Here is a 13,983-nt window from a genome sequence, read left to right as displayed (position 1 = left end):
GAAGCTCTGCTGGATCCTGACTGGATATCTGCCATGCAGGAAGAGCTGAATCAGTTTGAAAGAAGCAAAGTCTGGAAGTTAGTTTATGCACCAAAAAACAGAAGCATTATTGGAACAAAATGGGTGTTCAGGAACAAAATGGATGAAAATGGTATAGTTACCAGAAACAAAGCAAGGTTGGTTGCAATAGGCTACTCACAAGAAGAAGGGATTGATTATGATGAAACTTTTTCTTCTGTTGCAATACTTGAAGCCATAAGATTTTTTCTAGCATTTGTTGCACATTCAAATTTTAAAGTGTATCAAATGGATGTCAAAAGTGCCTTTCTGAATGGTGAGCTAGAAGAAGAAGTTTATGTGCAACAGCCTCCTGGCTTTGAGGATCCAAAATTTCCTAACTTTGTGTATAAGTTACTCAAGGCTCTATATGGACTAAAACAGGCACCTAGAGCTTGGTATGACACACTATCAGATTTTCTATTGAAGCATGGTTTTACTAGAGGAACCATAAACGAGACTCTCTTCTACAAGAAATATGGTGAAGATATGATCCTAGTTCATATCTATGTAGATGATATCATCTTTGGTTCTACTAATGAGAAGATGTGCCAAAGATTCTCCAAGCTTATGCAAAGTGAATATGAAATGAGTATGATAGGGGAACTAAGTTACTTCCTTGGACTTCAAGTCAACCAAAGAAGTGATGGTATCTTCATCAGCCAAACTAAATATGTCAAGGATCTTTTGAAAATGTTTGGAATGGTTGATTGTTCACCTGCATCTACACCTATGTCTACAGCATCAAAGTTGGATGAAGATAAAAAGGGCAAGAGTGTAGATATCTCAAACTAAAGAGGGATGATTGGATCATTACTTTACTTAACAGCCAGCAGACCAGACATCATGTTTGCAACATGTCTATGTACAAGATTTTAAGCTAATCCAAAAGAATCACATTTGATGACTGTAAAGAGGATTTTCAGATATTTGAAGGGAACTTCAAACTTGGGATTATGGTATCCTAAGGGAACTGGTTTTGAAGCTGTTGGATACATAGATGCAGATTTTACTGAATGCAGGGTTGATAGAAAGAGTACCAGTGGAAGCTGTCAATTTCTTGGACAAAGCAAGAAACAACAATTTGTATCAACTTCTACAGCTGAAGCTGAATACATAGCTGAAGGAAGTTGTTATGCTCAAGTGCTTTGGATTAGAAATCAGCTAATGGATTATGGCCTAGTGTTACACAAAATTCCTATCATGTGTGACAATACTAGTGTTATATCTATAGTAGCTAATCCAGTTAATCATTCTAGGACAAAGCACATTGATGTGAGGTACCATTTTATTAGAGAACATGCTACTAATGGTACCATTGAGCTCATTTTTGTACCAACAGAAAAACAACTAGCTGACATTTTTACAAAACCTTTGGATGAAGCAACTTTCACTAGACTTGTAAGTGAAATTGGAATGCTCAATTCTTCATCCTAAGGCAAGAACTCAGCTAATGTTTTGCAGCAGATTAATATCCAGTAAATCAAAGTTAATTTGATTAAATTGGAAATTAACTGAAATATGAATTATATAAATTTCAGAAATCTCTGCATATTTCTTTTTCAAATTCAATTAACTTGGAATTTTTCAAATTCTGAGTAAACCGCTTAGTTGTTAATTTACATTCTTAATATGTAAAATTAACTCAAGGCAGAATTACAATAACCAAAAGTATCTAGAGAACTGAGTTCTCGATAAGTATAAATTGACTTCTCGACAAGTCATTTTAGGACTTCTCGAGTGAGTCTTTGATAAGTCAACTTACTGACTTCTCGAGTGACTTCTCGATAGGTTCAAAATGACTTATCAATAAGTCCTTGTAGAGTTCTCTAGTATTATTCATTCACAGAGTTCTCTATAAGTACAAACTTTAACTTATCAATAATTCAGAACTGAGATAATTTAAATTGATAGATTATTTTGATAAAATACTTTTGGAAAATGCATTATAATTTTATTTTGAATTTATTCAAGTAAAAGTTAGAATTACTTCAGTCCATTTTTGGGGACAAACTGGGTATTTATTTGACATTTCGATAAATCAAGTTTGAGTTCTCTATAAGAGTCATTTAAAATGACTTCTCGACATGTACTTCATTTCTCAAAATGACTTCTCGATAGACAACTCCAAATGTCTATTTTTGACTTCTCGACAAGTCATCTACTTTCACTATAAATACCCAGATTTCTCGATTATTTTAACTTGGAATTTCTCAAAATTCTAAGTAAACTGAGTATTTATTAATTCATATCCTCAGTATATGAAGTTAATAAATAACAGATCAAAAGAAGCAAAAAGTATGAAAAACTGAACAAATTTAATTCATAAATTATGTTCAGAAAAATACTTTTGACATACTTTGTCTCTAATTTCTCGGACTTATTGACACATTTACATGCTTATGTGATTTCTTGTTTATGTGGAAATAGGTTAGTCTAATGTTAGTAGACTAGTACATTATTTGTGATGTTTTGAGTATGCTGATAGTGGTTAAATTATTTGACTATATGCTGATTGGAGTAGTTACTTTTATGTAGGGAGTACTTGTTTACTTGCATGGGGAACGGTTATTCTAAATAGTGAACTAATATTTTTGAGTACTTGCATGGGGAATAGTAACTAGTCATTTCTAACTGTCAAGTATGCTTATGTGATTATTACTCTTATTATCCGGGCAACTCAAGAGTCTATTGGTTTTTATCATTACTCCCTCTATAAATTAAAACGCTTCACTCTCTATCATTCATCACTCTCTTATTCTCAACAAACATCTGATTTCAAACTCACCTCATGTTCATCTTTCTCTCTCTCACTCAAATGGATGCCCCAGTCTTTTACATACTTATTCATGGAGCTTATCAGCCTGTTCATCATTTAGATGAAGACCAAGTTTACTTTGATCACTTCGGACTCCGTGTCCATCTCAGGGGGGTTATTTGTAGCCCCTTTGATATTCCAAGAGAGATATTTGATGAACTCTCATGGGATGATCAACTCAACATCCTTTTCTTTGAGATGGAAGTCTCTCTCGAGCGGGAGAGACGTGCAAGAGTAGTTGAGCAGCAACGCCTTGCTGCTTTGGAGTTGCAGGAGAGAATCATTTCTCTTGCACACTCCATGTCCAGAGCTTACCCGCGCAGGGCAAGGAGGTTGGAGGTAGAGAAGAAGAAGCCTAAACTATAGTAGTTAGGATTAGGATTTACTTGTTGAATCTATGTCTTAATGTACTCTGTTTCCATTATTAATGAAAATCCAAATTCTTCTTTAAACATTCTCTTATTTGTGTAATGATTCCTATGTGCTTATATCTGTATTGAATATTGTCTTCTCTGTAATAATGCTTGAAACTAAAATATCTTACAATGTATTTGTCTAAAGAAACTCCAAAAAGATACTTTTGTTCAATGCATTACAGGTCCTACGCAATCTTCTCAGACAACAACAAGGAATTCAGATAATCTATCCATATGTATTGGTGCTAAAACTGCAGCTAAAACATTTCAAAGCCAAACTGCAGTTCACCTAAGCACGGCAACACAAACACAAACTCAAACACAATCCCACTCAGTTAACTCTCAAAAGGAACCTGTTTTACAAAAGGACATAACCCCCAAAATGTTCTTCAGTTGTTTTGTGGTTTGAGAAAAGAAACATAGTATCACAAACATGGAAACTTATCAGCTTTTCATGAATATCACTAATGCACTTTCATGCGCAAAACAGTCTTAACAGACTGATAGGTTTGAGGGTAGTACTCCTAAGGGGGAGCTATCTAAATCATCTCCAATTCAATTGGAGGTTCCTTATGGAGGAACAACTCCCCTCACAACTCTAGCAGAAGCTGCCTCAGTAGCCAAAGCTAGAAGTACATTTGCCTATGACAATGTCATGAGAAAGGCAAGCATAGCACATTCAAGTGCCAGTATGTTACAAGACATACAAGGGTTTGAGGTTGGTGCACATGGTAGTAACCCGGTCAAATCCCCTCCAATTCAATTGGAGGTTCCCACTATAAGTGGAAGACAACACACTATCAAAACCACAGAGCAATCTATGAGTCAAACTATGACCCTAGTCACATATGTTTATGAACTCACTCTTCTGGTGAAATGAGTATGATTAGACCTATATGGATTTCCCCTACTCATATGATCACAGATAAACTCTTCTCAGCCACCTCTTATTTTTGTAGGACAAACAACAATTGAGCCTTTCATGTGAGAATGTGAGAAAAGATAGAGAGAATAACAGAAAATAAGAGAGGCAGGATCCTTCCTTACAAAAGGAGAGGTAGATAAGTGTATGGATTTAGCAATCCGTGTGAGGTTACTCTGACTCTTAAAAGTCATGAGACTAGTGCAGTAAAAAGTAGTGAGACTACTTATTCAAAAGAACAGAGAGCTTAGGAATTTCCTATTCTATTCTGCTTGATGAACTCATCACTACAGACTTCACTAAAGCTTGAAGCTGCTGATAATGTTCTAAATGGACATTGACAAAAACTTGAACAATGTGCATCTAGCTGGATCTTTCTTCCTGAAGATAATGTCAAAAATGGGGTGTATATATCTAAATGCCAAAATAGCTAATGGATGTTGTCGGATAATAATATTATTTTCTTGATATGGGGAGAAGGAAGAGTAAATATAAATGCAACTCACAAAAGAAGATCAGATGGGAGGATTGGTTTCTGCATTTAGATAATGTTTTGACAACATCAATCAGAACTTGTGCATAATTTCATAATGAACAAGTTGGGGGAGATTGTAATATATAATAGATGATGTCAAAGATTACTGGAGCTAACAATGTCATTAGCATCTATGATCTGAGTAGAAGATTAATGAACAGTTATTTTCAGTAATCAGTTAAGATTGGGGTCAACCCTAAGTAAGTTGTATTGTTATCTAAATTTGTATTATGTACTTGTAACACTTAAAATCTGTAAAATTGCAAAGGAGCAGACTGGAATCTTTTTCCTAAAATAGTATCAAGCCTAAGGATTCTATCTGGAAGAAGATCAAGAAGATCATGCCTCAGAAGAATTTTGAAGAAGCTTGTAGTTGAATAAATCTGTTTGGAGAAAAATGTTCTAAGTCAAGATCTCTACAAGTCACATATTTAATGTTATAGAGAAGTCATTCGAGAACTCCAGAATGACTTATCGAGAAGTCATTCAAACTCCAGAGAGTACCGACGGATGAGCAATATCTACTCGACAGATGAGCAATATCTACTTGACGGATGAGCAATATCTACTCGACGGATGAGCTATATATCTACTCGATGGATGAACAACATCTACTCAACGGATGAGCGTCGACGGATGAGCTATATATCTACTCGATGGATGAGCTATATATTTACTCAACGGATAAGCAATATCCATCGGGAGTAGAGAAGTTAGGAAAGCTACTCGAGAACTCAAGAAGATATCGACAAGTCATTCTTTCGCTAGAGAACTCAGAGTTATCGACAAGTCTATAACCATTCGAGAACTCAAAGATATCTACAAGTCAAGTGAAGTTATAAAGACTAGAGATCTCGATGAGCTGAAGACCTCTACAAGAAAAACTCATTATTGAGTACTAGAGATCTCGATAAGCCTTTGTACTTATCGAGATATCAAGTGTTCTAATAATTTAAATTGGAGATCTCGAAGTACAGTCTCAAAGTACAGAATTGCAGATCAGTTTAATATACAAGATAAACAATCAACAAACAATCCAACAACTGGATTAACAAGTCTACAAAAAGCAGCTTGAAGAGTGTGCAAGATCAATGGCAAAGATTAACTGACAGCCAGAAATGGAAGATTTGCTTTTCTATAGATAGAAATGACAAGTGACAGTTTAGAAAAGTTAATAGCATGTTTATTATCCACTGTGTAAACTAGCAGTTAATTGAGATATAAAGTTAATATTGGTCCTCTAGTTAGTGGTAACAATTTAGATCAAAATTCTTGTAACACTCTCGAGAAGAAGCTGAACTCTTTAACTTCGAAGAGCTTAGAAATTTTGTAGCAAAACATCTTAATTTTTAATACAAAAATTAAGTGAGTTTTGAAGATCTGTGTTCTTTATTTTGTGCAAGTTTAATTTCTGCATGAACACTTTTCTATACAAGATTTAATTTACTTTGTTCAACCATTATCTTTCAAGAAAAGCCTAAAATCAGAAAAACACATTCACCCCCCTTCTGTGTGTGATTCATTACCTAACATTCTCAAAACCTCACAATATATATACCTATGCGTAGGTAACGAAGCGCTGATCGTTTATATATATAATAATTGAAATTTAGACGGACGGTTGAGAAGATATGAATTTTTGAAAATTAAAAGTATATAAATATACGATAGAGAGGAGAGACAGAGAGAAGAGAGAGTAATCTGTTGAACATATAAAAGGAAAGGGGGAGGGGTATTCTTGGGGGTGCCAGGTGGAGGCAGGTGGTTTACACGTTTTTGTTTTGTAATTTTTTTTAATTTTTTTTAATTTTTTTTAACTAAAATCAATACAATATTTATACAATTAGCCCAAAATTAATAATTAACGGGAAATAATATTTAATCAGATAAATATAAAATTTATACCAAAATTTCCTAAAAATTATAAATATTTCAAAAATGCATTATATAAAATATTTGGAAGTCCCGCGATTTTATAAAAATAAAAATACAATTTTTGTGCGGTTTGACGTCCCGATAGGGGCCCGGTCCGATAATTTTTTTCTGAAACCGAAATATTTCTAAAATTCTCGGAATACTTAAAAACTAATAAAATAAAAATTTCATAATTTTTAAAAGATTTATAAATCGCGCGTCATATCCGCATTTTACGATTTAACGTACAAACGTGCGGGTAAATATTACCCAAAAAAATTCTGAAATAAATTTAAATCTCTCGAAATATTCAAATACTAATAAAATAAAAGTTTCATAATTTTTGAAACATTTTAGAATTTAATACCGAATTTACACTTATATATCGAATCCAAAAATAGATTATTTAGTCGTTAAGTAACTATAAAAACGATACAATTTAATACCAAATTTGGATAATTATCAAACCCGAACTTCTTATAAAACACCCTATGAGAAAATAATGTAAAACTATCCCATCTCTCGAGAATACGGGTTTTATTGATCTACCGAAATGATTATCGTATCGAAAATTTTGCGTCGGGACGCGCACGAGTCAAACTATAATCCGGATCGAAAAAGTCAAAACACGAAAAATGTCCGAAATTATCAGATTAGGTTAGGAAGGTGTTTTCCGAAGAGTTTCGGGTTGTAAAGATGCAAAAACGGTTGAAGTTGGACGATTCCCGGCTTTATAAAATAGTTTTATAATTACTCAGAAAATAATTATTAAATCTCTAAATCCTTATAAAATCATATAACACTCCAAAAATTACCAGAAAAATACCATAATTATCTATACTTTATTCTGGACATATTAAAAATCAAAATACTCACACTTTATATCACATATAAACACCCAAATATAAATATCAATCATCAGATAATTCACCAAAATTCCCATAATAATCACATAAAAATTATTAATTGATAAAAATAACTGCACGATATTTACCGGATATTACAAAACAATTTCAATTTACCGATATCAATAAGATCGGCTTTCAAATAACTTTTGAAAATAATATATTTAAGTAAATATTTTCAGAAATTAATATTGATTGATATAACACTCAACAATTAGCACATTACCAATTAATAACACCAACTCGTCAAACAGGAATAAAATATCCACCATTTTATTCCTTATAAATCAGAAAAGCACACACACACATTTATATATATATATATATTCAAATAATAATTATAATAATTCTAAAAATACGGGACATTACAGTAGTGGATTTACAATAATTTTTAAATTGGAACAAAATCAAAATAAGATATTTATTGATGGATTCCCGGCATCGTCGAAAACGACGCCTCGCATTCCGCAACTAAAAATGTATAAAGGAGGATATACAATAAATTTGATATTGGAATAAAAGCAAAATAAAATATTCATTGAATGTTTCTCGGTTTCGTTTTCGACGATGCCTCGTATTTTATAACTAAAAGGTATAATATAGTATATACATTAATTTTGAAATTAGAATAAAATCAACGTAAGATATTTATTGGCAGTTTCTCGGCGCCGTCTTCGACGACGCCTCGTATTCTGCAACTAAGAGATATAAAATTCGATACAAAATAATTTTGAAATTAGAAGGAAATCAAAATAAAATATTAATTTACCGTTTCTCAACTTTCTTTTCGACGACGCCTCGTATTCTATCACTAATTATTATAAGTGTAGAGCTAGGTACCCAAAATTGATTTCAAAAATGAGTTCCAAAATGTTGTGGCATGGGTGATGTGGCAATTTAGGCATGCGAATGGATGGTAGGTCCATCTTATTTGATTATGTCATGACTAATAAATATATGATACATGAAATTTTGGAATAATTTTGGGATTCAATTTTGGTTATGTACCATTTCTCATATTATAATAGAGGATATACAATAATTTTGAAATTTGAATAAAATCAAAATAAGATATCTATTGACAGTATATCGGCGTCATTTTTGACGAAGTCTCATATTCTCCAACTACAAAGGTATAAAAGAGGATATACAATAATTTGGTAATTGAAATAAACTTAAAATAATATATTAATTGATTGTTTCTCAGCTTCGTATTTGGAAGAATAATTTTAACTGTTGCATCTCGTGGAGGTACATATTACTTGTTTTGTTAATTTTCATAAAAAACGTTTACCAATGAGACTATAACAACTGAGTACAATCTAACAACGTTCTATGATCTTGTAGCGGGGATTTGGAGAAGAACAAAATAAAAAATGGGCAAGAGGAATATGTAAACGGCATATTTTGTATTTGAGATACTAATACATAGTTTAAGTATAAAAAAATATATATATTTAATAAAAAGGATGAATTAAAGAAGAATATGAAATGTGTGGTGCACAATTTCGGTCATAACATTTTATAAAAATAAGATCATGTTACTTTTTAGCTTTAATTTCTTTCTCAGCAATTTTGAAATTGGGCTAAAATCAAAATAAGATATTTATGACATTTACTCGGCGTCGTCTTCGACGATGCCTCGTATTTTAAAATTAAAAATTAATACTATAGAATATATAATAATTTTGAAATTGGAATAAAATTAATATAAGATATTTATTGATAATTTTTCTTCGTCGTCGGTTGATGCCTTTTATTCTGCAACTAAAAAGATATAAAAGAGGAATGACAATAAATTGAAATGAAAAAATAAGATATTAATTGATTGTTTCTCGGTTTCGTTTTCGAGAATGCCTCGTAGTCTATAACTAAAAAGCATAATAGAAGATATACAATACTTCTTTAAATTGAAATAAATTCCAAATAAGATATTTATATGATAGTTTCTGGGTGTCGTCTTCGACGACGCCTCGTATTATGCAACTAAAAAGGTATAAAGTAAGTTATACAATAATTTTGGAATTAGAATAAAATTAAAATAAGATATTAATTGATTGTTTATCGTCTTCAGATTCGATGACGCCCTCGTATTCTATAACTAAAAAGTATGATAGAGGATGTATTATAATTTTGAAATTGAAATAAAATCAAAATAAGATATTTATTGACAGTTTTTCGGCGTCCTCAATGATGACACTTCGTATTTTCCAGCTAAAAAGGTATAAAAGATGATATACAATAATCTTGTAATTGGAATAAAATTAAAATAAAATATTAATTGACTGTTTCTCGCTTTCTTTTTTGACGCCGCCTCATATTCTAGAAATAAAAAGTATATTAAGGATATACAATAATTAAAATTAGAATAAAATCCAAATAAGATATTTATTGACACTATCTCAGCATTGACTTCGATGACGCCTCGTGTTATGTAGCTAAAAATGTATGACAGAGGATATACAATAATTTTAGAAAACATATGCATGGTTTTGATATACAATATAAGTATGAAAGTATGTATATTTATTAAAGAGGTGTATATGAATTAAAAAATATATTGTGAAGTTAATGGTACACTTTTCGATTATTATATTTTATAAAAATATGATCAGATTAATTTTTTTCTTATATTTCTTTCTTAGTATTTTCGAAATTGGAATAAAATTAAAATAAGATTTTTATTGATTGTTTATCGACTTCGTCGAAGATAATATCTCGTGTTTTGCAAGTAAAAAAGGTATAATAGAATATATATACAATAAATTTGAAATTGGAACAAAGTCAAAATAAAATATTTATTAACAATTAAAATTTCAAACCAACAAATTTTATGTATTAAAATTTTCAATTTAAGTTAAATATGAAAAGTAAAAATGTTAAAAAAACCGTGACAATGCACCAGTATAATAATTTTTTTTACAAAAGTTACTTTATAAAAACTTTTAAACCGAATTTTCACTCAACACTCATGATAAAAGAAATTATATTGTGCTCCTTCTAAACTTCAAACTAAAAAAATTTTTATGTTAAAAATATTTAATCAAAATACTGGAATAAAAAGTTATAATCTATTATGTGTAATTTATTAATTAACTTATGCAAATAAAGTACACAGATTCATCTAAAAGTACTAAAGATATTGAATTAAACATGCATAATTTTATTAGTGTACCATGAAAATTAAATTAAAAAAATTATTTATTAAAGATTTATCGATATTCTGTTAAAAAACCTATCTAATTATAGATTAATTTTATAATATTATATTAGATATTAAGAATTATCCTCAAATCATCTATTCAAAAACTTATTTAACATAATAATTCAATATTCATCTTTTTTATATAATTCCTTAAATTTTATAATAAAAAGAAATTAGGACAATTCCTTTTCAGAAAATAAATTTTAGGAATGTAATATATAAATTTTTTATTTTTTCTATAAAATTCCAAGGTGAAAAATAGAAGGAATAAAGAGAGCATATATAGTAATTATATGGATTTGTGTAAAATGATTTTATATTTTAAGTATATATTGTATAATTTATGAAAAGAATAATAATTATATATTTTAAAATATATTTTGAAGTATCTTTTTTTTTGTGATTTGATTGTATTTCTTAATATTTATATTCTCGGCATTTTTTGTTTAGAGGGTTAAAGAAAACAATGATTAAGATAAGAAAAAAATAATAAATCATAAATGTTTAGGTGTGCAAAATACTGATATCAAGGAGAATTATATGATCTTTATGTTTATAAACTTAATCCCCTAACCCAGAACCTTCTAAAAATGGTACAAATAGAGCATTTATATATTTTGAAAAATCTCCTCGAAATGACAAATGACAAATGAGAGACCAAAATGACACTATTAAGTTCATATTATTTAAATCAAATAGCAAAATAGTTGATTTTTTAAAATCACAGTACTAATATATTAGTGAAATTAGTATAATTTTAAATGAGTTCTTAATGACTTAAATAAATTATAAAAGCCTTATAAAATTATAAGTATATTGTAAAAGATAAATTTGTTCAAATAGTTTTTTTTATTTTTTATTATACAAAAGGATAAGTGTATTATATATAAATCAAATCTTTCAAATATATAATTATATTTAATTACATTTAAAATCAGATATTTGATTATAATATATTTAAAATTACAATTTTGACGGGAACAAACAAATCATTATAAATGTGAATATAAAAAATTAATAATTATTATCAATCTGTTTTTTCTTCTTTTTCTGTGGTAATACGAAAATTAAAAACTAGGATATTTCTCCACAAAAATTAGGTCAATTCGGTTTCAAAAAAATTGAAAAATGGACAACAATTTTGAAAGGAAGAGAGTAATATTTTTAATATGAAATTAGATACAGAATTAAATATATAATTCTTTAATTATCTCGTAATTAAAATAAAAATAGTATAAAATTTCATATTATTGGTTGTTATTAAAATTTTTAATTTTGTAAAGTTCCAGACTTCATGAATTTAATCAAGGCCTTGTCAAATCTTAAATATGATGAATCAATAATATAAAATCGGTCCATATTTTTGAATCAAATTTTAAATCATTAATATGACATGAGATTAAAAACACATTTAAATGACTTAAAAACTAAACTAATTAAAATATAAAATTCAAATTGTTAATTTGAAACAAACAAATCACCGAGTGCAAGCATATGCATTTCTTGTGGAACAATGACAATCAAAAATTACTTGTTAAATGGTGTGTTTACCTTCACACCCATTATTTATATTTTATCATGTATATCATACATGTTGGGCAATTATTTCTAATTACTTGTGAATGGTAATGTGTGTACTTGATATTTTTCCTAATTATCCAAAAGTTTATTATTAGACATGCCGCTAGTTTGCAAATATTTTTCTTAAGTGCAACAAAAGCTGTAGGAATAAATTCTACAAATGACCAAAGAGTAGCGGTGACATTCATTGTGCAACACTGATTTTCAATAGTTTCAGTATGAAGATTGAACCCTCCTCCTATTGTATAGGTCACCTAAACGGCTGATTTTTAATGTTATTGAAGTGATTACCTAAATCAATGATACAATGTTAAGAACAGAGAGAAGCAAACAAATGAATGTCTTCCACAACCTTACTTCACAAAAATACTTTATGCTCATGAGAATTTTACTTCTTACTTTGTTAATGGTAGTAAATGTTTATTGTTAATTCATCAACAATGCATACAGTTTCTTTGCGTAGAATGTTAAAAATTAACTCGTGATTCTCATTGGAGTAAAAACAATAATGCAGACCTCATGACTCCATAAGCCATAATCGATCAAAAATCTCAGGTGAAAGTCATATTTAACTATTTCTTTGTGCATGTCAAATCACAAAAAATATGACTACGTTTCATATGGCACATATAAAATACAATACATATTTTTCTCTTCACTTCTGTCGATATTGGATAGCGATTAACTAAAAATAATATCAACCACTTGATAGGAAAAAATCCATATTTTACCCTAAAGTTTCAGGCATCAATCTCAGAATATATACCCTTAATATACCAATAACACTTGCTATTAACACACATAGATAAAATGATAACCAATATAGAATTAAATCAATCTATGTCGACACTTGAAGTACATAACATCTTATAAAGTTTGAAATACAATCTAAACCGAATTTAATTAATGAACACCAATTCAACCTAATTAATATATACACAGCTTTGACATATAGATGATGCTAACCATTCCATTGAGAATACTGGTAGATAGAGTGAACGTATGGTTGCTATCGTAATCTTTATACAGAATATCTACATTGTCGCAATACACACAACAAATTATAACAATAACCCCCATGATTAGTGAATATACCTACAATGAAAAATATTATGTATTCTGATAGAAAAAATACTATGGATTTTCTCTCCCTCGTCCTGACCTTTGTACTAACTCTTCTATATGTCCATCCTTATAGTCAGAATATTTTCTGGAAAGTAAGTTATAATTTAAACTTACTACCCGGTAGTAATAATCCTGAATGGGCTGACATTTCAATGGAACATGCTGCATGACTACCTAGGCGAAGTTGTTAAACGGTATAGTACTTTCCGCCTTCTCAAGTAGATCACTCTGAAATTTTAATGACAAATACACGAATGCTTGAACACATACTAAAATTCAATTTCAAAAAGTACCTGAAAAGTCAACATAATCCAAATAAAGAAACATAATTGCTCATGAGATATATCTGTCAATGGTTATGAGTGGGGCCAAAAAAGAAAATTTTAATTCACAATAATGCTTGTCCTAACCGAAATCATTTAAAATTCATTTATAATATAGATTCTTGACCTTTGCATATAAGGACTCGTGTATTTTTGAATTGTTTAAATATGTAATTGTGGAA

Source organism: Apium graveolens, chromosome 10, assembly GCF_009905375.1.
Source record: "Apium graveolens cultivar Ventura chromosome 10, ASM990537v1, whole genome shotgun sequence".
In the NCBI taxonomy this organism is placed as follows: Eukaryota; Viridiplantae; Streptophyta; class Magnoliopsida; order Apiales; family Apiaceae; genus Apium; species Apium graveolens.
This window is presented reverse-complemented; position numbering follows the sequence as displayed.